The following is a 27,775-nucleotide window of genomic DNA, read 5'->3' as shown; positions in this document are numbered from 1 at the left end:
ATCGGCAAAACCTCTGCTTCACAGATTGCACTGGCTACCAATGGGTCAAAGCGCAGCCTTCAAGGTGGGCTGCCTCACATTCAAAGCCCTCCACTGCACCGGTCCCGCGTTTCTCAAATCTCCCATCCCACATCGATCAACGCGCCACCTCCGATCAGCTTATTTTCATTTGCTAGTCACCCCCAAAGCTAAAACCAAGAAATTCGGTGGCCGTCGCTTCTCCCACCTGGCTCCCGGTTTTTGGAATCTCCTCTCTCCATCAAATCCAGCCCTTCCCTCCTGAATTTCAGAAAATCGTTAAAAACTCACCTCTTCCCTCCTCTTGGTTAAACTCCGCCACTCATGCCTTACCCTGACTCACTCTGTCTCCAAGCGCCAGGAAACCTTTGGTGTCAGCGCGCTTTATAAATTGCACCTAACATAACATGGCCTGGAGGGTCTGCACCTAGCTCCCACCTACCAAGTGACTCAGGTACACCATGGAACACTGCCCAATCTGGCACATACAGGCCTTGATGGTCAGGCCTTCCTGTTGCAGAGTCTCAAGCACCTGTTGGAGGGGATGTTGGTGTTCCTTCCAACTGAAACTGTATACAGCAATGCAATCTATGTAGGTGAGACAAAAGACCTACTTACCAGCCAGGAAGCTGTTAACCAACGTTTGAAAGGTAGAAGGGGCATTACTCAAGCCAAAGTGGCCCTCTGGTGTTGAGATTGCTGATCTATCCTTGGCCCCCTCAGTCAGAGTGATACGCCAATACCCTGATGTCAAATCAAATATACTGAGGAAACAGTTCCCAATTCCCAGTCTGTCAATGAGCTAATCAGCTCTGAGGATGGGGTATGTGTCAGTCCTGGTGATGGAATTGAGTCCCCGGTAGTCCACACAGACCTGGAGTGGCCCCCTCTGTGACAGCCTTCAGTACCAGCATCACATGACTTGTCCAAGAATTATTGCAGGGCTCAATTACCCCTGATGCCAGAAAATTGGAGACCTCATCCTTGATACTGCCGCTCACCCTATCTCACAAGCTGTAAATTTTGCTCAACACAGATATGCTGTCTTCAGTGTAAATATAGTGGAAATACAGGTGTGTGAGTGGAGGGGTGGGAAAGAACAGAGAGGCAAACTGTCTCAGAAGCTTGCAACAGTTGCCCTACTGCTCAGGGGTCAGGGAAGTAGAGAGGTTGACACCTTCCACTGACCCATCATGTTATTGCGCAGAGAGGAGGTCAGGGAGAGGTTTACTCTTCCCCTCCACTCCCTTGTCTGTCACAAGGAGAATGCTCACTTAAAAGGCATAAGACACTTCACATGGAGCACCCTTCAGGGGGGATTAGGGGTCTGGATATCTACCAAGTAGGTGGACTTCCCCTTTTGCTCCTTTATTTTTTTTTTTTTTTTTTTTTTACTGGAAAGATGGTACATATAAGGACATATTTCATAGATTATTACATATAGGATAAGAAAATTTCTATACATTTGATATATTTACAAGCATTTTATCAAAGAAGCTTATTAGCGGGAGCAAGTAAAATAAATATGAAGGGAAAGGAAACAGTTTCAGTTATAATTAATTAAAATTAATTAAAAGCAAGGAACATTTTAACCATTTCTATCTATTCTCCAATTTGTTACAGGAGCCCACAAGCGTATACCCTTCTTTCGCTCCCTCTTGCCTTTATATTCATAGAGACAAGATTCTATGTTAGGAATTCCTAACAATCTTGAGATCCACATCTGCAAGGATGGAGGATTCATATCTTTCCACGCCGCAGAAATTAAGATTCTGAGTACAGCAACAGATAAAAACACTAAATCTCTTTCAGCTTCCCCCAGACCCAACCTGGAATCTATACCAAATAAAATTAAGGTAGGGGATAGGTCGATGGGCTGACCTAGCAGCCCCTCCATAAATTTCATTATCTCTTTTTTTTAACAATATCTAGCTGTTTGCAGGAAGAAAACATATGTATAATATCTGCCTGACTTTTGTTGCATCTGGGACAATTATCATTTTCACTTAAACCCCAGGCATATATCTTCGCAGGTGTATGATATAGATTAAATGTTGTGAGCGGAGATTTGATGCCCGGAATATTTTTTTATTCAATAAGAGAGCGAGATCTAAAGCAACATCAGGGTCTCCTAATTTTAATGCCCAGTTGGACTCAACCATCTCAATATCGTCCGGGATTTGGTCCAATAAACAATTATATATATTCTTAATCTTCCTACAACCTCTTTTTAATAACTCAATCATTGGGAAGTCTGCTGTAAATGAAATCCGTGGCCTGGCTGCCTTAATTGCCCTGGTAACTTGACCATATACCAACCAGTGACTATCTGGAATACCAAATCTTTCCTATAAGATTCCAAACCCCAGGGTTTCGCCTCCCTCCATCAAATCTCCCAAGGATCTGAGCCCCAACCTTTTCCAAGTCAACAAGTTTCTATTATTTTTTAGTTGGGGAAATAGAGACGAGTTATATAATTGCATATAGGAATTAACTTTCGGGATATTAAAGATTTTCAAAATTGCTTTCCATGCCTGCCATGCTCCAAGCGGTGTCTTCAATCTTGTTTTTTTATAAAAGCTTCGTTCCAATTCACACTGAAATAGGTTTATAGCCTTTTGGCCCAATAGCATCCTACATATCTGTGGAGGACAGTGTTGATCTATAAACCCAGTTACTGTATCAGGTAAGGAAGCCGACTGGAATAAGGCAGTCATTTGGGTTAAGAGACAGGCCCAGTGATATAACTTTAAATTCGGTAATCCCATCCCGCCCCTTTCTCTAGGTAACGCCATTAAGTTTGTAGATCGCCTTACCCTTCCATATTGCCATACAAATCTAATAAACATAGATTTGAGTTGTTTCATGATCTTGTCATCAATTAATAATGATATGGCGCGGAATAAGTTAAGAACTCTCGGAATCATGGACATTTTAACTGCATTCACCCTTCCTATTAGTGATAGATGCAGTACATCTATTCTTTTTAATTCCATCTCAATATTCTTAATGAGCGGCAGATAGTTCTCGCATACAATTTTCTCCACATTAGCATTCATTTTCACCCCTAGATACAAGGCAGAGTCGACAAATCTATAATCAGTTTTGGTGATATTTTTGGAGCAAATAACCTGCGTTTTTGTTTCATTTAGAAGATATCCTGACTCTTCCCCAAACAGTTTAGCCATCTGAATCAAGATAGGAAGATAGGAAGGGCTTGTTGTGGGTTATTTGTTATCACTGCAAGGTCGTCTGCATAGGCCAAAATTTTATTTGAATAACCATTACATATCACCAGAGTTATCTCTGGACAATCAAGGATACCCTGGATGAGGGGATTAATATACAGGGCAAATAAAATAGGGGAACAGGGACAACCTTGCCAAGTTCCTCTCTTTATATGCACTTAAATCCTTAACCATGTTGTTATCCTTCTCATCAATTCTTTGTCCAAAATTGTACCACTTTCCTTTTTTTCCCTTTTTCCACCCATCCAGCACCCTGGCCCACCCCGCAAACCACCCTCCTCCCCTTCTTCCTTGATACCTACCCCACCCACCCTCCCGACCCCCCTGCGCTCCCCCTTTAGTGAGGCACACAGAACTAGTCTGTGTTGGTGATGGAATACAGTGATTCCAGTGAGGACGCTAACATCAGTTACAATTATCTACAAAAATTGTGGAGCCCAAAACAAATCTACTTAATAAAACGATAAGATATCCAAAATATCAAGCGTTTCAAAGACCTACACTGCTACCGCTTATATCAGCTCGTTCCTGCATTAAGTGTCAAACATTTACAGTATTAATCATAGGGAGTCCAGATATTCTTGTACTTTGATCTACGACGTAAAGAATAGAGTCTTGCCCTTATTTACTATCTTTAGCTGTGCAGGATTAAACAAAAAGGCCTGCAAATTCCTTTCCTGGCAGGGCTTAATCATCCCTCTCAGCCGCCAGCGCCTCTCCACAGTAGTGTGGCAGAAGTCCGACCTGACAAAGAAGGATATTTCTTCGGCATTTCTTTTGGTATTTGGTCTTGCAAGGTCTGATATAGCTTGCCGTAGAACAAAGTTCCCAATATGAATCAATACCGCTCTTGGATAGGCCCCCTCCTTCGTGTTCTTTTTAATGGTAAAAGGAATACGATGAACTCTTTGAACTTCCGTGGTCCAGTTCCATCCATTTAGTTCGGGAAAAGCCTGGGCAAATAACTTGATTATGTAAGCCTTAATGTCAGACCCTTCATTTCTCTCCGGAATTCAGAGTACACGCAGGTTATTCCTACGAAGTCTATTTTCCATTTCTTCCAATTTCCAATGGATATCAGTCATCTGTGCATCATATGACCCAATTTTAGAGACCGCAGCTGCCGCCTCAGTCTCAGTAGACACAATCCTGTCTTCAGGATTTGCCACTCTATCACCTGTAGTTGTGCAAACTTTAGATAATTTTCTGACAACCCCCTGCATTTTTTTCATGGCAGTATGAGCTTTCTGATTCTCCCTGCGGGTTTCCTCCCTGTGAGCAATAATCTCTTGATGTATTCTCTCTAGGAGTGTCATCTGTGCAGACTCCAGGGCAAAGCCATCTTGTGATGAACTATCTAGAGGCTGATCCCAGCTTGGCTCATGTTTGCTATTAGTGCCTGAGATTTTTTGGGCTGTTGACGGTTGCTCTAATTCAGGGTCACTTCCCGAATCTACATAGGAAGAGCCGACCTCTTCATCCTCAGGCCATTCTTGGCCATCGGACGCGGAGAAAAAAGCCTCACTTGGGGCACTTTCCTTCACGGCCCCATTTTGTTCTCCCCCCGGTAGAGCGTCTGTATCACATTCTGTACCAATATCACCAGTTGTCAGGTTTGCTGTCACATTTGTAGCTTCATGGTTTTTTTCCACTGATTCAGATGGAGTTAGACTATTAGTCTTGCTTTGGAATAGTTAATTGTCAACTCGCTGTGTCTCTTTTGAGTTTAAACCCTCATTGTCATTGTCTAACACATTCAAGTTTATACTCTCACCCCCTTTTTGCAGCTCTCCCTCTTTTGCTATAATTGCAGATTCTGGGGAGTCTTTAGTGGAGTCTTTAATGGGGTTAGTAGCTTTGTTAGATACAGTGCATTCCTGGGTGCAGATTATTGCAACCTCGCTGGCATTTTTAATTTCAAGAGCTTTTACATTATCACCCACTCCTTTCTCCTTACCGGCTTTTGCAAAGAGTTCGGCAATAGAAGTTGTTGTTTGCCGTGTTCATACCCCTGCCTGCTGCTGCTGCTGATTCTGTAGTTGTTTCTTCTTGCTTCGTTCGTCCGCAGGGGGAGTATGAATTCCCCCAGGCTCGGCACATTCCTCTCCTCCCGTCGTTTTCTCTTTATCCTTCTGTTTTCTCCTTGCGCCGAGGGATTTATCCGCAGGATTTACTTTAGGGGCCATAATGCTGTGTTGAGTGTGTTGAGTGCGTTTCTTCAATAATACCAGCGAGGTGTCGTCTTTTCTCGCCTGTTTCCAGCTACTGTTACAGCTCCCGGTGTCCAAAACGTCTCTCAGCTGAGAGCGTACACGGTTCTTCCCCTTTTCCTTACTCCGCCTCCCGGCGGCAGCCAGCCGTTTGCAACCCGTGAATGCAGCGGAAAAAACAACTATCAGGTCCCGCAGGTCCCGCAAGATCTGTTTAGCGGACCCATGACAAGCACTACAAGTGAGTACGGGCTGCATTAGCCCTGATCTCCCATCCGCGATGATCACACAGCTCCCTGAGTGGAACCTTCAGGCTGTCATCGTTATCAGTAACGCGGAAAAAATGGCAGGTCTGACAATTCACGATCCTTTCCTTGACCAGGTAGCGAGCATCAGCTAGCACAGTGGGCATTAGAGCTCCGTTTCGAGAAGCGCCCTCACTGCAGCACTGCTTCAGCCACTAGTGAGCGGCCGCCATCTTGCCTCCTTTGCTCCTTTATTTCATATGGGCCAAGCCAGAAATCCAGGACCTGGGCTTTATGGGCTCCATGAGCCATTCTTTCTGGTCGGAGTGACCTTCTGGTCATACAGGAGCTTCATGTTTTCTTGACTGGACTCCAAATTACTTTTTGCCCTTTTACAGAGGTTTTGCATCTGGTTACGGAGGTCCAGCCTGGAGCTGACCACATCCTGGGGGGTTTCCTAGGAACTTGCTCCCACCCCTACCTGACAAGTATCAGAGGCCCCCGCACACCAATAAGATGCATCAATTCGGCTCAGAGATGCGTCTGTCTGCAGAGGATATGTCTGTTCTGCTGGAGATACACCTTGGCAGCAAGCCAGCAAGTCAGCACAGCAAAGCAGAATTCCAGCAAAGCAGCAGTCTAGCAGAGTGGATGTCATTTCAGCAGAAGATCAGTCCTTCTTCCTGGGAGAGTTTTCGCAGGTCCAGAAGTGTACTGAAGTAGTGGTGTCTGATTTTCACGACCAATACCCAGTTGTGCTTTTGAAGTGGGGGAGACTTCAAAGATGTGCCTTGACTCCAGACTCACTACAATGTAATGCAGCTCTTTTTGCGGGGAGAGGACACAGCCTATTCAGGTATAAGTGAGGCTGGTTCCAGCTCCTCTCTCCTATCCTTCCAGGATGGCCCATCAGTTCACACCTGAGCTCCTATTGTGTGTGGCAGTCTGGTGGGAATACACAAAGCACAACTGCCACCCACCCCAGACATGTGATTAAGGATAGGCAGCAGGCACCAATTGGCTAAAGTAAGAAAATACCAACTTTCAAAAAGTGGCATTTTTAGAATTACAATAATAACATCCAACTTCACCATAAGTTTGGGGTTTAAATTGGAAATCGAGATATACCAGTTTTGTTGGTTTATCTCTTCCCAATTGGGAATTACACTTATAAAATATAGTACGGTAAACACAGTGTTATCTTATAGAAGAGATATACCATATAGTAGTGAAAAACAAATGTTGTCCTGCCTTTTAAATTCAGTGCACCCTGCCCACTGAGTTGTCCAAGGCCTACCTTAGGAGTGACCTATATGAATAAAATGGGAATGCTTGGACCTGGCAATAAGGTTTATCTTTCCAGATCGAAATGGCAGTGCAAACTGCACACACATGCTCTGAGATGGCAGGCTGAGCCATGGTTAGAGGGCTACTTATATGGTTGACACAATAAATGCTGCAGCCCACTAGTAGCATTTAATTTACAGGCCCAGGACACATGCAGTGCACTTTACTAGAGACTTTTAAGTGAATTAAACATGTCAATTGGGAAAGAGCCAATATTCCCTGTTGTGGTGAGAGTGCGCATGCACTTTAGCACTGGTTAGCAGTGGTAAAGTGCTCAGAGTCCTAAGGCCAGCAAAACAAAATCAGAAAAAGTGGAGAAGGAGGCAAAATGTGGAGAAGAGCAGCCTAATATTGTCAGGTCTAACATTTTGAATTCAGTACATACACCGAAAGCTTCAATATTATACATGAAAATTCATAAGCGAGCGGAATTCTTTGGAACACATTTATTCTGAACTCAATTTCACTAATGGTTCTTTATTAAACTTTTCTCAGGAAGAATGTCATAGTTTAACATGTTTAATTTGCAGCAGTTACATCGCACTGTTTTAATTTCTCTTTCCTTCTTTCTTTTTGTTTTCTTTTTTCTTTCTTTCTTTCTTTTCCTCCTTCCTTTCTTTTTTCTTCTTTCCTTTCCTTCCTTCCTGCTTTCTTTCCTTTTCTTTTCTATCTATCATCTGTCCTTCTTTCTTTCCTTTTTTCTTTCTTCTTTTCTGTGTTGTTTCCTTCTTTTTTCCATCTGTACTTCCTTCTTTCTTTCCATCTTCCTTGTATACTTTCCTTCCTTCTTTCTCTTTTGTCTCTCATTCCTTTCTTTTTTGTTTCGTCTTTCATTCTTCCCTGCTTTCTTTCCTGCATTCTTTCCTTGTTTCCTGCTTTCTTGCTTCTTTCCATTATATTCTTTCTCTCCTTTTTTCCCCTTCCTTCTTTCTATCTTGCCCTCCTTTCTTATTACCTTTTTCTATCTTCCTTTCCTTTTGTCTTTCGTTTTTTTCTATTTGTCTTTCTATTTTTATTATAGGCAAGAGGCTGGCAGGCAATTGCAAAATGATTGTTTTTTTTAGATTGGTGTTAACCAAGACCATTTGATTTTATCACAATTATGTGTATAGTTACCTGCAGTGTCATGTGAGTTAGTAACGAAGGAACCCTTTTGGCTCCTGATGGACTCAGTAGGACTGTGACGTAAGTGTCTGAACATAGTGATATGAATGCAGGTTTATAATGTGGAGTTTACGGTTACACTCAGAACAATAAAGACATGAAATATCAAGCTCTGTCTTTGGCATAGTCATTGGCATTTACCCAGGCCTGGGACATTACCTCAAGGCAATGTCATTCACACTTCATCCATTTTTGTGTGGTTGTGTCATTCACATTTTTATCCATCTCCTCAAGCAAACATCAAGCAGCAATGCCACAGCCTACTTCAGCCATTTGCTGACTTCACTATGAGTTATAGCTTCCTGTCCTTTCCCAATTAGCACATCCACATACAAAGTAGTTCTCTTGGGTTCCAGAGAGTACTATGGTAATGTGAGCTTTTCAAGACCAAAAAAATGTTTTGCCTTTAGTCAATATGTTATTAGATTGACGAACACCGAGCAGGTTCTTAAAAAATAAATGTTTGCACAAACCATGACAAAACAACACAAGAATTGCCAAAAGGCTGGCAGACAACTCCAGACATATTTGATTCAGGGGCGGCTGGTGTACATGGGAGAGATGGGAGTCGCCCTGCCACCCTGGGGGAACTAACAAAATGCCTAACGGACACTGAGCAGTTTAGCAATACATTGTTCTGCTGGCTGTTCTTGGGTCCTGACAAACATGAGCAAAACTGTGGTTTTCTTTAGGGGGTGGGAGAGGATGGCCCTTGCTCTGCGCATGCTTTTGGCTGGGCTAAGATTTCTTCGACCTGGAGCCAGAAAGCAGGACAGTGACGACACACTGGTGGGTGCAGCCTGTGTCTCACTGCCAGAATAACATCCTGATTTTGGGGTGTTATTAGCTTGGCCCAGGGAGAAGTTGGAAGCCATCCAATAATTCCAATGGCTGTGGGAGGGGCTGTCCGGCAGGTTTAGATGTGTGGGGGTGTGGCAGTGGCCTTTGCCTCCTCCACCAGACCCAGCAACAGTTGCAACTTGCTTGTTGTTTTGCAAGTGATTGGTTGCTGGGTTCTGGGGAAGAGTCCAGGAACAACTCCAACATTTTCCAGTTCCAGTTTGGCTTGTGCCTGCATGCTTGCCACGCTGTCTCTGCAACTCTAGTCCTGGACCCCGGCTCAAGAACGTGGAGGACAGGACACTAACTAGGTAAGCCAGTGCGAGTGAGCGAGTGCGACTCACCCGGCCCCCACACAGGGTCAGATTGGGATCACAATTTGGCCCGAGGAATGACAAAAAAATTGGTCCACATTCAAGGGGCTTGGCCCACAATTAAGGGGCGTGGCCACATTCAAGGGGTGTGCCCTTTCATGGAACACCATTTTGCAGAAAAATGTGTTTATGTTTCATGCAACATCCATAAAAAAATTCTTTGAGATCAAACAGGCCATCACATATGAGAAATAGGAGGATGTCACTGAGATTGTTTTCAGTAATTTTAGTGAGCTGCTACTGTGTTGTAATATTGAAAATACACGTCAATGTCCTTGAATATTAGATGTAAATACATTAAGAATTTGGACAAGTATGGTAGTGCTCTGTCCAGTGACCAGCTGAAAGAGGGCATCAAAGAGCAGAAATTGGATTATAAATTCAAATCTGTTGCGAACAGGAGCCCAAAAATATGTTTGGCCCAGGGCCCCCAAAATCCTTAAGATGTTTGGCACAGACAAGGAATGAAAGTGAGAAGATACTCTTCTTGCACAGGACACAGGGCCAAGGTGACAATGGCCTATATGCTGAGCAACTAAAAAAACAGCAAGGCCCGTTTCTGTCACAAAATGATTCGAGCCCTCCAGCGAAGTAGCACCTAATAAGTAGGAAGCCCCTGCTATTACGAACCTACTCAGCCCTCCCCAGACCTTCAGCTCAGGAGCACATGAACAGCAGTAAGGCCCCTGCAATTAGTAAATTAAAAATGAATCAGCCCTCCCCAGCCCTCTAGGCCTCAGGGTAATGTCCTGGCAGGGGAGCACAAAACACAGCTGCTGGGTCATCCACGGTAGCCAGGGAGAGGCTGAGGTGAAGATGGTGCAAGTTGCAAAAATCACTTGGCCCCCACAGTGAGACCCATTCTTCCTCGCCCACTATGCCCTGAATGTAAAGGGCTGTGGGCGAGGTGTTAAAACTAACACTGTTTATGTACTGCGTGGGCACTGGGGGGGCCGAGGTGAAAATGGCTCAAAGGCCTGGGCAACACCTGGCCTCCAGGGAGGCCGATTTTTGCAATCACCCCCTCCCCAGCCACCCTCAGCATGATTGTTTTGCAGGGCAGGGGGTGAAGGAGAGGCCACAGCGGATAATCGCTGTACAGCCGCACAGTGAAGATGCATACGTTTCTCTGTCTCTGTCTCCGTGCCCTCTGTGAGCCGTTTTTTTCCCTCTCCTTTCCTAGTCCACAGAGATCACGGAGACAGAACAATGAATGCAGCTTCACTGTGCGGCTGGGAAAGGGGAGAAAAAAACGGCCCACAGAGGGCACAGAGACATCGGCCCTTCGGCCCATGCCCGAATGCCCGCATTGCCAATCTGCCCCTGCCCCCAGAATAAATTCCTAATTTGGGCACTGTTTTCAGTCACACTGCTGAGCTGCAAGTGCGATTATCCGATGAGGCCCTGCCATGGTGGCTTGATACAGACCTGGTGGAAGTGCGGGGAATGAGATTTTGGTATCAATTTATAATCAATTTAATAGTTTATCTCATTCGTAATTTTTGGACCGCTCGTATCTGTCATTGAGTAAAAGACCACCCCCACACAGGTTTAGTTCAGCCCCATTAATTGACGCCACTCTGAAGAACCACTTACAACTGATAAAGTTTTAAAAGGTTTATATAAAATCGAATTTGAATGCAAATTACAATCCTCTCAGGATAAATCTCAAAGTATACAAAGAATACAAAATCAATTCCAAACTCAGCAATTTAAAGCTTCGATGTAAAGTGGTTCCTTTGCGTCATCTACAGAAAGAGAAAAATAATCAAGTTAAATCTGTCCCTACTCTATACTAGGTGACATCCCTAATTCGCAAGTTTCTTCCCTAAAAAGGTGTCAGCAGTTTGACTTCCAAAGAAGTTCAAACTCTCTTAGCCTCTAAAGGTAACTTAAGTTTAAGAAGCAGTACCCTCTCTGCCTACCCATCCGCTCTTCTAAGGGTCCTCGGCCTACTGCTCCCTTGCGCTCTGATCTCTCTCAGCGCATCTGCTCAAGGCATCTACCCTTCTAACTTGCCTCTCGCTGTTCTCTCTCTGAGCTCTTCGCTATCTTATCCCCGGGGTGCTGTCCCTAAAATACACAATCACAGTGTGGGTGGAACGCCCCTTGACGCCCACCACGGACTTTCCCCGATGATGTCAGTTTCTGGCTCTTTCCATTGCTTCATCTCTTCGCGTCGTCCGTTAGGTTGACCTTTCTCCTTAGATGTCATCTTCATCTTCTTGTTGGCGACTTTAGTTTGACACTTTCAGATCAAAAAGTCATATGAACTTAGACAAGACTTTAACTTACATTTATTTCTTTGACCTTACTAGATCCTGTGAATGGTCATTCAAAAACAAAGCTCAAATTCCAATCGCCTCCTCTCATGTTTAGGCAATTAACTTCGTTCGACATTTGTCACCTTAAATCTAACAAATGCTAGACTCTTCGGCTCGCACCTTCAAGTGAAGACTATTCACGACTCCTGCGAGTCCACTAAATTACATACATTGGACTATGCTCCTGCGAACTCTTGGTTAGTCAAGTTACAATCACAAATGACCTAACTCTTCCAGCATTCCTACAAACTTCTTCTACACCGTATAACCTTTAACATACATTTATATGTGAACGCTTTTAGCAAATACGTTTCTTCTAAACGAATACAATTTTTCATAGAATATAAAGTTCACACAGAATATAATCTCATGCATAGAATATAAACCCTATACATGGAACATAACTTTATATTCTCATTGGTTACATCGTTATGTGTATGCTCCTTGCACATTTCTCCATGTTACATTTCTCGCCGTTTCTGCATTTAAAGTTACACACGTATTTGAATTCTACTCTGCACGTTCTACCGTTCGTAGGCATTTCTACATTAGTCCACTACGTATACGGCCTTCTAGATCTAATACATTCTAATATGAATACAGTTATACATTTCCTATACCATGTTGTCACTTTCCGTTGACTTTTATACTATAAGCATCAACTTCATGTTACGATATACATTTCATTCCCACGTTTATAACATATACGTCTAAATATGGCTATGATATACTTTATATTCAAATTGCGCTCTCTCAGTTCCCCCCTTTGATGACTTTTAGGAGTCATCACTAAAAGCAATTTGAATAACACCTTTTAAACAGAACTAGTTACATCATTCCCTCTTTTCATCATTTCAAGTGCCCTCAAGCTTTTATACTGTTGATCTTGTAAAGCAGCTAATTTCCTTTCCTGCTCTCTCATAGATCTTTGTAACCGGATCGTCCTATACCATTTATATAGTTTCACAAATCCTAACAATGTAATTATGCAAATTAATACTATTAATACAGGCTTTAATATGTACCACACTATACTTTTGCCAAGGTTAGCAAACCAACTTCCAACCTTTCCTACTCCATTACCTACTTTTTCCCAAACATTTATTTTTGTCAAATCTTCGATTTCTCGATGAATCTGTGTAATGTTTCTTATTACCTTCTCTAGTGGTTTTGAATTATCAGGAATATAAGTACAACATTCCTGAACCTTCAAAGCCTTGCAAACTCCGCCTTCTTTTGCTAATATCACATCAAGAGCAAGTCGATTCTGAAGAACCATTGCTCTGATCGATTGCATCTCACCTTCTATTAGCATTAATGACCTTGCAGTACTTGCAGATAATCTATCTACGACTGTAGCTAGTTTCCTGATCTTAACATCGTTAAGTATTAAACCTAACATTGGAAACATCGCTCCAAATACGTCTCCTACTACTTCTGCATCTCCTACTCCTCTTTTTGTTCTTGTCGAAGCCTTTCTTTCTATGACCGCTAGATCCTTTGCATGATATATTTTGGGGAAGACAATTGCCAAGTAACACGAACCATACCAATTGTCAGGCAGTTTTACATAGGCACTTCTCCCACATACAAAATATACATTAGGAATAGCCTGCATCCCTTTCATAAAATCTTTCGTATAATACTCTAATTTAAAAGCATGCTCACAATTAACTTCACCTACGAATTCACTCTCATAATATGTCTTGCTTCGAGTTAAACATAACTTTCCTTTCTGCGTTCTATCCAATGCTATTGGACCATTGCTACCTTTCTTTTTATGTGCCTTCTCTTCTTCGGTCCAATCAGTTTTCCACTGTCCTGACATTTTTAGAATCTTTTGCCTTCTGTATCGGTCATCTACTTGTGCTATAAACTTTTTCTCAGTCTCTGACACTTTGCAAGTTAGATTATTTCTGCGTGCATATGAAGTATCTAGTGTATCCCAAGGAAGAAAGAATTTGGCTAGTCTATCCTCCTTTTTGTAATAGTCCCACTTATTCATTTGCTTATAATTCGGAACTTCAGGCAGTACCGAATCATAGTTTGAAAAGTAGTACTCAAACCCTTCTCTACCATAAAATATACTAAGCAGTAAACTACATGTTATCCCATAAGTCAATGGGAGATGATGATATCGGATGCCCTCATCTACAGAAGCCGGCAATTGCATACATACATAGCAATCCTTGGCCTCCATGGCATCGATATACTCATATAATAATTTGGCATATGCATTTGACCTAAAGTTTCCCTGTGACTCATCTACATGTAATCTACGAGCTTCATCTGCTAATAACGTCTTTTCACGTATAACATTGCTCTCCTCCTTTCCATCAGGAGCAGGTTTCAAAGTCGTTACAAATTTTACATCTGCTATTTCTTTATCGTTTTCATGTCCTACTATGTATGATATTGTCACTACTGTAATTATGAGAAATATTACTATCGCTATAAGTGTACCTATTATACATCTAGCTTTTCTGTTTGGGTTGCCGTTCTCCATGTTGTCAAAACAGCGTGACTCTTCCTTTTGCGAAAAGTTTATCAGTTCAGTCCTTCGTTTGCTTTGTTTTCTTCTCAGTTCGTAAAGTGCTCTTTTATCAACAAAGTCTCTTTTTCGCCACAGTGTCTCTTAATTTTTAACAACAGACAACCCTAACCCTTCTCCGTCCTCTAAATGTAATCCCTAATTTTATTCTTCTTTCCACTCGGCGCTAGGTTATCTTCTTCTTTATAGCTTATATACAAAAGTCTTTATGTATCAACAATTATTCTTGCACCTGCAGCTCTTGCAACAAGTTCCAATAATTCGAAACGAATGATTTTGTCTTCTTCCTCTGATATTTGATGGCCAAATGTTGGAAATTGTAATCTGTTCAACACCAAATCTTTAATCCGACTCAAGTATGGGGGTATGGGAAGTGTGAAAGTCAGTAATCCCTCAGTCTCGAGTCCAGGCGTCAACATCCATATCTCCACTGCCACAAATGGATCGAGATCGATTACTTTCACACTCTTCACTCTCCCAGATTTCTGTCCCCAAGACATCTGCTAGATAAGTCCACTCTGGGGTGGCGTACCTTCTGCAGGGGACACGTACCCTTCTCGACCTTCGTGGACTCTCAGTTCCTGAGTCTGTCGTTTCTTCCTCCTGATCCGATTCTTCAGCGATCGGGACAAGAGTTCTTTCTTGCTTTTCTTCCGAGCTTGGCCTTTTCTTTCTCTCCGGCCAACTGGCTTCGTCACTCCTTGTTCTTCTGCTCCTTGTTCTTGGACCAGTCTCTTGGTCACTCTCAGTTTGTTCGGTATCCGATTCAGTCTCCCAGTTACTTTCTTCTCCCGAGGCGACTTCGGTCTCGCTAGTGTCTTGACCTTTGTCGTCCTGTTCCAACACAGTTTCAGCCTCTTCTATCACCTCCACAGCTTGGCTTTCCCCCTCTATGGCTTCTCCGTTTTCCGCCGGATTCTCATCCGAGAGAGGAGCTGTTTCTTCTAGAGGTGTTGGCACTCTTCGGGTGTGTGAGGCATGTATCCAGTTTGGCAGGCCTCCACACTTCACCGCAGTGTTCGTGACAAGTATGACTTGAAACGGTCCTCGCCAACGTACGTCTAAGCAGTTCTTCCTGACATGCTTCTTCACCAGGACCCAGTCTCCAGGACTCAGGTCATGGCACAAGTCTTGTGCTGATGGAACCTCTGCAGCCTGGACCTGGAGGGACACAGAATTAATGGCATCAGATAGTCCCTTGCAGTAGTCCAAGATCAAGTCGTCTGTGATGTTCAATAACGCTGCAGTTGGAACCGATGGCAATCTCATAGCTCTCCCCATTAGCACTTCATGTGGAGAGAGGCCTGTTTTCCTATCAGGTGTGCTACGTATGCTCATAAGAACCACTGGAAGTGCGTCTGGCCAACTCAGGGATGTCGATGAACAAACTTTAGCCAGTCTGGACTTGATTGTACTGTTGATTTGCTCTACAATCCCTGAAGCTTCTGGTCGATAGCTGCAGTGTAACTTCTGATCAATATTCAAAGCTGAACACAACATCTTCACTATTTCGCTGTTGAAATGAGTTCCTCTGTCTGATTCCAAAGAGGATGGCACCCCAAACCTCGGTATTAACTCTCTAAGTAACAGTTTCGCTACTGTAAGTGTATCGCATCTACGTGTAGGGTAAGCCTCAACCCATCTAGAAAATATGCAGACAATCACTAAAACGTATCTGAGTCTGTTACATGGAGGCATTTCTATAAAATCAAGCTGCATTCTATTGAAAGGCCCCCCAGACCTTCCAATGTGACTCAATGTAACTGGTGTTCTCTTTCCCACGTTTAGTTGCTGACAGATCGCACATCGCTGACATACTGCTTCTGCCGCTACTCTAAACTTAGGATTAAACCACGTTTGTCTGAATACTCTCACCATGGCATCTCTTCCTATGTGTGCTGATCCATGCAATTTCCTTGCCATTGGACTAACAAGTTCATTTGGTAATACTGCTCTCCCATCGGCAGAAACCCAAAAATTCATTTCGCCTTTCACACAACCCGCTGTTTCCCAGCCCTTTTTCTCAACATCTGGTGCATTCTCCTGAACACTCCTTAACTCATCCCACGTATCTACAGTGTCTAACAACATGGTCAATTCAGTTCTTTCCTGTACTCCCCCCACTTTCACATCAGTGTGAGAATATCCTTGCTCTGCGCAGTAACGCGCTACTTCATCAGCATAACGATTGCCCTGCGACACAAAGTCTACGTTCTTCGTGTGCGCAGCACATTTGACAACCGCAATAGCTGACGGTCCTTGCAATGCATCTAACAAAAGTCTCACGAATTCTCCATTCCTAATGGGAGAACCCGAGGAGGTCATGTAACCTCTTTGAGACCATAACTGCCCGTAATCGTGAACTACCCCGAAACCATACTGGCTATCGGTGTATATGGTGACTCGAAGTTTGTCGCCTGCTAAGCAAGCACGAGTCAAAGCAACAATTTCAGCTACCTGAGCGGAGTGTACTCCTTCCAGGCAAGCGGCTTCTATAACTCGGGTAATCGTGCAAACTGCATAAGCTGCTCTCAGCTGACCAATATCGTCTCTTACGCATGAACCATCAACAAAGAAAATTTCATCAGGGTCAGTCAATGGCTCATCTACGATATCGGGTCTCGGTTTGGTACATAGTTCAGTCACATCGAGGCAGTCATGATCTGTACAATTTTCATCTTCCACTTCATTCGGAAGTGGCATCAAAGTTGCAGGATTCAAGACAGAGCATCTTTTTAGGGTCACATTCTCGGCAGCCAGTATGACTTGCTCGTAGCGTGTGAGCCTGCTATTCGTCAGATGCTGAGTCTTAGTCCTGGTCATTAACAATTCCACAGAATGCGGTACGTACACCACTAACTGATGTCCCATTACCACACTTTCCGATCTTTCAATGCTGACACCCGTTGCAGCTACGGATTTGAGACATCCGGGCAACGCTGCGGCTACTGGATCTAATGTAGCCGAAAAGTACGCTACTGGCCTACGCGCATCTCCATGGATCTGAGCTAAAACCGCTAAAGCGCATCCCTCTCTTTCGCAGCAGTAAAGCAAAAATGGTTTTGTGTAATCAGGCATTCCTAAAGCCGGGGCACGACATAAGTCCTCCCTCAGCTGCAAAAATGCCATCAAACAGTCTTTGTCCCATGGTACCGGATCACTCACTCCTTTGTGCGTCAGTTGCAATAACGGTTTTGCCTTCAGCGAAAAGTTAGCTATCCACTGTCGACAATAACCGACCATGCCTAGAAACATCCTGACCTCTCTTTGAGTTGTAGGCGCGTTCATTTTCATAATCGCCTCTATTCTGTCTGGAGACACCTTCCGTTTTCCCTTTTCAATCCTGTGGCCCAAGTATTGCACTTCAGTCTTACAATATTGCAATTTACTTGGTGACACCTTGTGTCCATTCTCGGCCAAATGATTTAACAAGGTTATGGTGTCTTCTCTGCAAGCTTCCTCTGTTTCTGACGCAACTAGGAGGTCGTCTATGTACTGGACTAGAACTGAGTTCTTGGGCAGCACTAGACTTTCAAGATTTCTCTTTAAAAGCTGGTTAAAAATCGATGGGCTTTCTGTATACCCCTGAGGGATACGACACCATGTTAAAACGCGATCTTCCAGCTTAAAAGCAAAAAGATACTGGCTATCTTCATCTAAAGGTATTGAAAAGAAAGCCTGGCACAAATCTATCACTGTAAACCATTCAGCTTGGAACGGTATCTGAAATAATATCACTGATGGATTCGGTACCACTGGACAACATGAGACAACGATATTATTAATCTTTCGAAGATCCTGCACTATTCTGTATTTTCCACTAGGTTTCTGTAAACCCATAATCGGTGAGTTACATGGACTACCCACGATCTCCTTCAGTATTCCCTGTTTAATCATGGATTCGATCACAGGCTTTATTCCTGCAATCGTCTCTGGTGTCAACTTGTACTGTGGTGTTCTTGGATATTCGGCATTGAGTCTTACCAAGATCTTTACTGGTTCTACTCCTTTAATCAAGCCTATTTCTTCTCCAGTAAAATCCCACACCTCAGCTGACACTTTCTCTCTCAAATCTTGTGGAAGCTCCTCCACTGTTAAGGTAGGATATAATTCCACACATTCCTGCGAGTTTACAACTTTGAAATCGGCATCTTCATCGTTGGTCTGCACTTCTACTCCTTCAGGTGTGCAATGTATTGTGCAATTCAGTTTGCACAACAGATCTCTTCCTAACAAGCACACCGGGCTAGAATCACAGATCACAAACTGATGTTCGTCACTGTAATTCCCTATCTTTACTGACACTGGTTCCGTCAGAGGATTCGTCATCCTCTTGTTTGCGACTCCTACCACCTGAATCATTTCTCCTGATATCGGCAGACCTGGGACTACCGCTGATCTCAACGTGGATCTAGTGGCTCCCGTATCCACCAAAAAGGTCGTAGGACATCCAGCTACTTCAGCTTCTACGTATGGTCCCCTCTGATCTACTTCCAGGGCTGCTCCTAAAGTACAATCTTCTTCCCTATTCACTCGTTGCCCTGTAAGAGGATCAACGTAGTAGCATTCTTCTCCTCCTACGAACAATGGCATTTCTCTATAGGTTTTCCCTCCATTCGCAATTCGAGGCGGTTGAGGAAACGGGGCTCGAGGAGTCTGAGTCCCCCCTTTGATAAACTTTCCCTTCCGGACCGTTGCTCCCTTAACCACGTTGTTCTGTACCTCTTCCTCCTCTTGTTCCAATTCCCCTGTCTCAATATTATAAGGACACTCACGTCTCCAATGTCCCACCTCGTTACACTGGTGACACCTGGTTGTCCTTTTCAGTGTCGCGATATCCATTCTCGGTCTCGGTCTTTCTTCCTCTTCTCTGGTCTGATTATTCTGTTTCTTTGCCTGCGCTCCTGTTCCCTGCTGTCGCTGTCCACCCTTTCCAGCTGCTTGCATCTGTACTAACATTAACTTTTCCTTAAGCTTCTTTGCCTTTGAGTCTATCTCATCGCTACAGTATCTAGCATACCTCAGAATTTCGTCTAAAGGTTTGTTCTGCCAACAGATCAAGTGCTGTTGAATCATTAGGCTTATGTCTGGTCTCAATCCGAGAACAAACTTTGACACAAACTGTCCTATGTCTTTGGGATCCATTACGTCTAATCCACTGTACTGTTTGAATGCTTTCAGTAACCTCTCATAGAATTCGTGAACTGTCTCTTTAGGCTCCTGAGTTGTTCGATCTATCTTAACCCAGTCTATGTCTTGCACCGGCACTTTCTCCTTTAGCCATGTTATTACCCTTTCGTATTTCTCCATGACCCTGTCTGATGGACCACCTGTCTGTGTATCTCTCTGAGGCTCACAAGTGGGCCATTCAATACTAAGTTTGCATGCCGTCCACAAGTCTCCGGGTACTACGATATCGAACAATGTGTTCAAATCAATCCACAGTACCTTAGAGATCTTCACGAACCTCTCTACCTGCTTGTACCACTCAACGGGATTTTCTCTAAGTTTCGGGAAGGAATTAGTGAATGCCGCTAAATCCCCCCTACTCCATGGTACATGCACGTAGTTTCCGTTCGCGATTTCTCGCAAAGGGAAAGCTTCCATTCGCATTAGGTCTGTATCCTGAGACTTCACAAGTGTACTCCGTCTGACAGATCCCTTCTTGGACCATCTTTCCTCCCATCTATCCAGATCTCTCCATATTCTAATACACATGACCAATTCCCTTATGTGTACTCTCAGCCCAATCGTTCTGCGCTCATCTAGATCTTGATCCGTGCAATTCAGCCTATGATTGGCCTGCAAAGCTTTAGTTCGCGATATGTCTATCATGTACTTTTCTGCCAATTCAGATAACTTTTCATGAGCTGCTCTCGCTTTCCGAGTAACGTCCTTCGATAAAAACAGTATCTCATCTGGTGCGTACAGCTCTAACCTCTCGATTGCCACTGTGCCGTCAATTATTTCGTCTAAGTCTGATTTTAAACTCATTACATCTATGCGTCTTGCTTTTATTTCGGCTCTCAATACGTCAGTCCTAGGTTGTTCTCTTACATCCCTCTCTCCTCCACTATGCGCCCTACGCCTGAGCACAGGTGAGTTATGAGGAATTTTTCTTCCATCTCTTTGTTCCCACCTCTCTAAATCCCAAGCCTTTCCATCTTCCCTTGGGGTGTGGTGGAACAATGCTCCATCCTTCAACCCTACATTCCGTCTTTTCGATTCGGTTTCTCCAGATACAAGATAAGATCCTCCGTGCTGCTCTAAACCACTGTAACTCGCTTGCTGTCTGGTATCGCTTAACAAACGATAAGGTCCTTCATGGCTCTCCATGCTCCCGCGATCTCTTTCATGATCACCGGATGTATGGCGAGACGTTTCGCGACTACCTGTATTCTCATGACTTCGCCCTAGATCACCGGACGCATGGCGAGACCCTTCGCGACTCTCCATGTTCCCGTGATTCCAATGTTGGACATTTTCATCCGGAGTATGGTGTGTGCATCTGAAAGTGTTTCGGTACTCCTGCGTCCTTCGTTCTCCCTCACTGAAAGTGACGTGAGGCACTTCGCCACACCCTGCACTCCTGTCATCGCACATTTGCCTATTGCCACTAATGGTAGGACTCGTATCTCTTCTGCTTCCTTGACTCCCTCTCTCCCACTCCGGGCTTTCAGATATTCCCTTAATTCCTTATAGGATTTCGGTTTTGGTCCCCTCAAATCCATTGATCCTCTTTGACCCCCTTGTTCTATCCAGGGACCCGTCGCGGAATCTAATGGGGTACTCCGACTCACTGGTGCTAATCTCTGTCTTTGAGGATTCATCGTGTTATTCCTATTCTCCATCTCTGCCCTTTCCCTGTCCCATCGTGCCTGTTCCTCCTGCTGGACCCCTTCTGGGTTGTAGATTGACACTATAGGGCCTATGGTAACAGGTACTTGTAAAGCGTCTGGCATTTGGTACGACCTTGCACATTGCGTCTCTGGCACCTTCTGGACCACGAATCTTCCCACTACTCTCTGTTCGGAACTAGCTTGGGGTATTTCCTCACTCTTGTTGGAGTCCCACTCTGTTACTGGGATCGATTTATATTCTCCCCATCTAGCTCCGTCCCCTTGCTGTAATATGGGACTTGCGGATTCACCGCTATATGGAGGTGGTCTATCCGTTAATAGCCTCTCTATCAGATCCTCCTCCGACTCGCTTTCTTCATCTTCCTCCTCTAGAGGTTTCCTTTCTCCTGTGGCTTCTATCATGGTGAACAGTTTGTCTGCTTCTATCTTTTGCACTCTCCACTTCTTAGCTTCCTCATCCCATTTGGCATCCTGCACTGCCTTTACTGATCGTCTCACTCTTTCTTGGCGTCTCTTTAAACTCTTCTCGTGCGCTGCTCTAAACCATGCACTAAGAGCTTCGAATTGTGTTGGCCTCGGTAGAGGTCTTGTCGCAAGCATTACTGCTTTCAGTTGGTTCAACACGTCTAGTTTAAACGTTCCGAATCTAGGAAACATCAGTTCCTTTTCCCCTTCTGTTAGCCTATTCCACTCGGAGATCCACATTATTGAGTGTAAGCCGACATTTACTGCCATATGATAAGCTGGTGTGCCTTCTGGTGGAGCTTCTTCTCTGGCATATAAGTTTCTTCTATTCCTCCTAAAGATCTTTCTTAAACCCTTAAAGCACTTCATTTTTGATGGTCTACGATTTTTCTCTTATTAATTCTCTTCCTTATTTACGTCCTGATGACAACCACCAATCCCTGTGCGACTCTCGCTAATCAGCCTATCCCAATTCGGTTCTACGCTAACCGACCAATCTCAGCGCGGCTCTACGCTGACGTCACTCGTTCTCTCTGCAGCAATTTTCTTCTTTCTCAACTCGTCTCGCGGTCTCGCATGCGTTTCATTCATACGCCGAAAAATGACTACTTCCGTCCAAGCGATCACTTTTCTCTGACTGTACGGCCACAGTCTAACTGTAATTGCCACCTCAACTGGCGAGACGTCTTTCCTCGTACGGTCAGACGTTCACCTCAACTGATAGGTTACTTACACACAGTAAACGTACGACCAGCATGCGTTTACTCATACACTCACTCAAACGCTCCCCCTATCATCGGTCTGTGGGCGATCAATGGTACCTCATGACCCCCATTAAATGGTAGACAAATTACTCTGGGTGTTCGATACACCCGAACCACTTAAGCCCTCTGGACATAAGATTTTATCCGGTTGCGCGCGCTCACAACCTTCCCTCAATCACACTACAGGCATTCAACTCCGCTTGACATTACAACACAGGAACAACATAAAACACCGCAATCTTACAACGCATGACCCTTATACTCACTCTCGACCGATTCTGCTGCTTTTCTTCTCGACGCACCGTCAGCACCTTCTTCGGCAGGGATTCTTCTTCTGGTCGTCGATGACTAGGGACCTTGGGGTAAACTAAACCTGGCCTAGGTCGTCTTCCTCAAGAAGATAACCATCCTCTGCTACCAACTGCGGGGAATGAGATTTTGGTATCAATTTATAATCAATTTAATAGTTTATCTCATTCGTAATTTTTGGACCGCTCGTATCTGTCATTGAGTAAAAGACCACCCCCACACAGGTTTAGTTCAGCCCCATTAATTGACGCCACTCTGAAGAACCACTTACAACTGATAAAGTTTTAAAAGGTTTATATAAAATCGAATTTGAATGCAAATTACAATCCTCTCAGGATAAATCTCAAAGTATACAAAGAATACAAAATCAATTCCAAACTCAGCAATTTAAAGCTTCGATGTAAAGTGGTTCCTTTGCGTCATCTACAGAAAGAGAAAAATAATCAAGTTAAATCTGTCCCTACTCTATACTAGGTGACATCCCTAATTCGCAAGTTTCTTCCCTAAAAAGGTGTCAGCAGTTTGACTTCCAAAGAAGTTCAAACTCTCTTAGCCTCTAAAGGTAACTTAAGTTTAAGAAGCAGTACCCTCTCTGCCTACCCATCCGCTCTTCTAAGGGTCCTCGGCCTACTGCTCCCTTGCGCTCTGATCTCTCTCAGCGCATCTGCTCAAGGCATCTACCCTTCTAACTTGCCTCTCGCTGTTCTCTCTCTGAGCTCTTCGCTATCTTATCCCCGGGGTGCTGTCCCTAAAATACACAATCACAGTGTGGGTGGAACGCCCCTTGACGCCCACCACGGACTTTCCCCGATGATGTCAGTTTCTGGCTCTTTCCATTGCTTCATCTCTTCGCGTCGTCCGTTAGGTTGACCTTTCTCCTTAGATGTCATCTTCATCTTCTTGTTGGCGACTTTAGTTTGACACTTTCAGATCAAAAAGTCATATGAACTTAGACAAGACTTTAACTTACATTTATTTCTTTGACCTTACTAGATCCTGTGAATGGTCATTCAAAAACAAAGCTCAAATTCCAATCGCCTCCTCTCATGTTTAGGCAATTAACTTCGTTCGACATTTGTCACCTTAAATCTAACAAATGCTAGACTCTTCGGCTCGCACCTTCAAGTGAAGACTATTCACGACTCCTGCGAGTCCACTAAATTACATACATTGGACTATGCTCCTGCGAACTCTTGGTTAGTCAAGTTACAATCACAAATGACCTAACTCTTCCAACATTCCTACAAACTTCTTCTACACAGTATAACCTTTAACATACATTTATATGTGAACGCTTTTAGCAAATACGTTTCTTCTAAACGAATACAATTTTTCATAGAATATAAAGTTCACACAGAATATAATCTCATACATAGAATATAAACCCTATACATGGAACATAACTTTATATTCTCATTGGTTACATCGTTATGTGTATGCTCCTTGCACATTTCTCCATGTTACATTTCTCGCCGTTTCTGCATTTAAAGTTACACACGTATTTGAATTCTACTCTGCACGTTCTACCGTTCGTAGGCATTTCTACATTAGTCCACTACGTATACGGCCTTCTAGATCTAATACATTCTAATATGAATACAGTTATACATTTCCTATACCATGTTGTCACTTTCCGTTGACTTTTATACTATAAGCATCAACTTCATGTTACGATATACATTTCATTCCCACGTTTATAACATATACGTCTAAATATGGCTACGATATACTTTATATTCAAATTGCGCTCTCTCAGAAGTGTCTGGCTGCGTGCATAACACATTTCCGTTCAAGCCGCCCTTCGAGGCCCTGCTGTGACGTGGCGGCAGTAGTTCAGCAGCAGAGAGAGACAGTACAGTACTATGTCTACCACGGTCAGCGGTAGCGCGTAGGGGTGTGGGTGTAGGAGGTACGGGGGATGCGAGTGCGACACGAGTCCTGTGTCAGACTTGATTTCAGTGTAGTGAAATAATTTCATTGAAATCTAGTCTTACACAGGGCAGCGCCGAGTCGCGACTCGTGTCGCAACCCCCGTGGCTCCCACTCACACCACATGGTTGTATGTTTCCAGTATTGAGGTGCTTGCTCGCAGCTGGCCTGCTATCTTCACATTTCAAGTACTTTACAACGGTGGATGCTGGGATAGTTCAGTTGGTGTTTGCACGCCTCATTACCTCCTGGTATGCTGGCGCTGCCATGAGGCCATTAAAAGCAGCTCACTGCAGCCAGCAACTTCAGCCCCAGAAAAGAAATGAATCTAAAATGTTGCACAAGTTTGAGATAGTCTCAGTGTCAGTGAGCTGCTTTTAATTGCCTTTTGGCAGCGCCAGCCTCTCTGGTGAATTTGAAAGATAATCATACAGTGGATGGAGGGTCCTGCCACCTGGACCCCGACGTCCATATGTTGTATGATAATGCATCGATGATTGGGTAGTGCTTTAGTCTAGATCCAGTGCTATTTATGAGGTAAAGTTACACAATGTGGAAATGACTAACTCAATCCACCCCAAAATTGTAGAACCCACCTATTATTAATTTGCACATGACTTTGCTATTGGCTCATTAATCCAACGAATTGGCGCCATTCTGTATTCATGATTCCTTGCTTCTCTCCATCACTTCTGCTGCCGCAATGGAATAAGAGCGCTACGATAAAACAATAACATACAAAAAAGAACAATAAGTAATTCAGATGTTCAGTAATTGGCTGAAGCACATATGGGAAATAGTGACCTGAACAAGAAAGTACGAAAATCTTGGCTGACACCCAGGATTCTGGTCAGCTGGTTTCAACTAAAAAACCACACCTGACACATATATAATCAGTCACCACAATAGCTCGTTCCAGGACTTAAAATAATCCTATCCCTTTCTCTTCTTTTTAAGTGGTTGATAACTTCAAAGAAGGAATAAACCAACATGTAAGTTACATAGTACACCAGAATGTACCAACCTGTGCAGACAACATAAGTGCTCTCTAAATAAAAAAATAAAAACAATGAAAACCAGAGAAAAAGATATTCTTCCTCACTAATGATTGTGCCTTTTGTTGAATCAAGAGAATCTATACATTCCGACAAGATAAGTACTCTAACGCCTCGTCAAGGATAGTAAGCGCTATATTTAAATACAGTGTGCTAACTCAGAGGTTAAATACAGATGACGACATTGAAGACTGCACAGCAATGGATCTGGGGCCAAGGTTTGTAATAGGTTCTCGTCTGTGGAGTTGGACTGAGACTAGCATCAGGTTAAAGAGATTTTAAAGGCCCCGGCTTTAGACAGCATAGCTGTCTCTCAAGTACAGAAATCGTACATGATCAGGTCCCAGACAGCAGAGCTATCAGATCTTTCCTTACAGTTGTTCCCTTTCTTCCAGCTGCATCATGCACATCCAATGTATCATTCCCTCTCTCAAGTGCGTTACATGCCTTGTCACATTGGTTCACCCGCTCCCACAAACCTCTCAATGGATTCAGACATAATGCCATAGATAGCCTTGGTCACACTCTCACTGATCCCGCTACATTCTAGGTTAGGGAGCGCTTCGGTGAGTAACACAGGCAGAGGCTGCATTGTTTGGTGTTTATTCACTTTTCAGACTGTTCATGGCAGTCCCAGGACGGGTCATACCAGTCTTGGTATTGATTAAAGCTCTGTTTGGGTCTGCTGTGGAATAGAAGTACTCGGGATTTTCCTGGCTCTTCTGGTGGACGTATGCTTAGCCCCTCTCTCAGCCCATATCCAGTTCCACTTAAATGGTTAACGTCCTTAAAGGAGAAATTATGCCGTTCTTCTTGTGGTGGGCTTATGCTTAACCCCCTACATCCTATCTCCAGACCAGTACTACTTACGGGGCGTAGGTTTCTTAACGGAGAAGGGCTGTGGTAGATTCTATATATAGAAAGCACTAACTGACTGTCAGCATACTGCATTGGTAGCAAAAAGTTTATTAAATAAGGGACACAATTCACAGAAATTTTTGTGCATGCAGGTAGAGCTCACACCTGCTAAAATCTTGGGTGAAAATTCCTAAAACCTGCTCAGGATCAGTGAACCTTTCCTCCTGCAGAAAAGACTTATGAATGTGGATGACCTGATACAATAGTGCATTGTCTGCAGTCGTAAATGTTAGGGTAGGTAAGTTGGTATGTCCGAGGGAGAGGGGAAGAGATGGTTAGCCATGAAAAATGCGCTGACCACAACACTTTGGTAAAGAGTTTCCCACCCGGAAAAAGCACACAAATAGATTGTTATAAAAAGCAAACTCAAGGGCTTTTCCAAAGTTCAAAAGCAAGGGGTGCCATGCTATGGTTCCTGAGGATGTAGGACAAGGCTTTTTACAGGGGTTTCTCAATGAATAAAAAAAGTAAAACATTATTGTGTGCATGGTCACTGTTTTCCTTTTTCACAAAGCAAGGCAAATTAGAAGAAACCTGCAGTGTTCGACTCATCTATTCATTTGATTTTTCTGTATTTACTTTCTTTTACCTGTGTGCATGGCCAAATGTTGCCACACTGACATACAAATGCTTTTCATTAATAGATGCAGGTATTGTGTTAATGTGTATGTGGCACTTCCAAATAAAGACATTCCATTCAGTCGAATCAACTGTTTATTTATACACCCATGCCGTGATTCTGTGTCAGGGTTAGGGGTTGAGTTGGTGTGACACTTCTGATAGTGTTTGGGTATTTCTCAAGGTACATCACAATTCGTATAGTAATGTGCAACACAAAACAATCATGTCATGATCATGAAATGGTCAGAGTCTACAATCAGACAGGTCTAGGCATCAGCATCTGTACCTGACTCCTGAGAATGCCAAGTCACTGCTTCTTGAATCCATGTAATTTTATTTGTGCTCTGTTGTTTGCTTTTATTGCAGGGGTCTTAAGACTTGCACCTATACAATATGAATTATTAATATGACAGGCATGCTGTCAAGAGCACATAGGTTGTGTGGGAATCTGGCAGTGGCATTGAGACACGTTTATTTCTTGCTGATTGGGACTAGGTATTGAAAATCTCAGGTAATCCGGTGTGATGGACAGG

This window comes from Lissotriton vulgaris, chromosome 7 (genome assembly GCF_964263255.1).
Source record: "Lissotriton vulgaris chromosome 7, aLisVul1.2, whole genome shotgun sequence".
NCBI classification, from domain to species: domain Eukaryota; kingdom Metazoa; phylum Chordata; class Amphibia; order Caudata; family Salamandridae; genus Lissotriton; species Lissotriton vulgaris.
Note: the sequence above shows the minus strand (reverse complement) of the source record.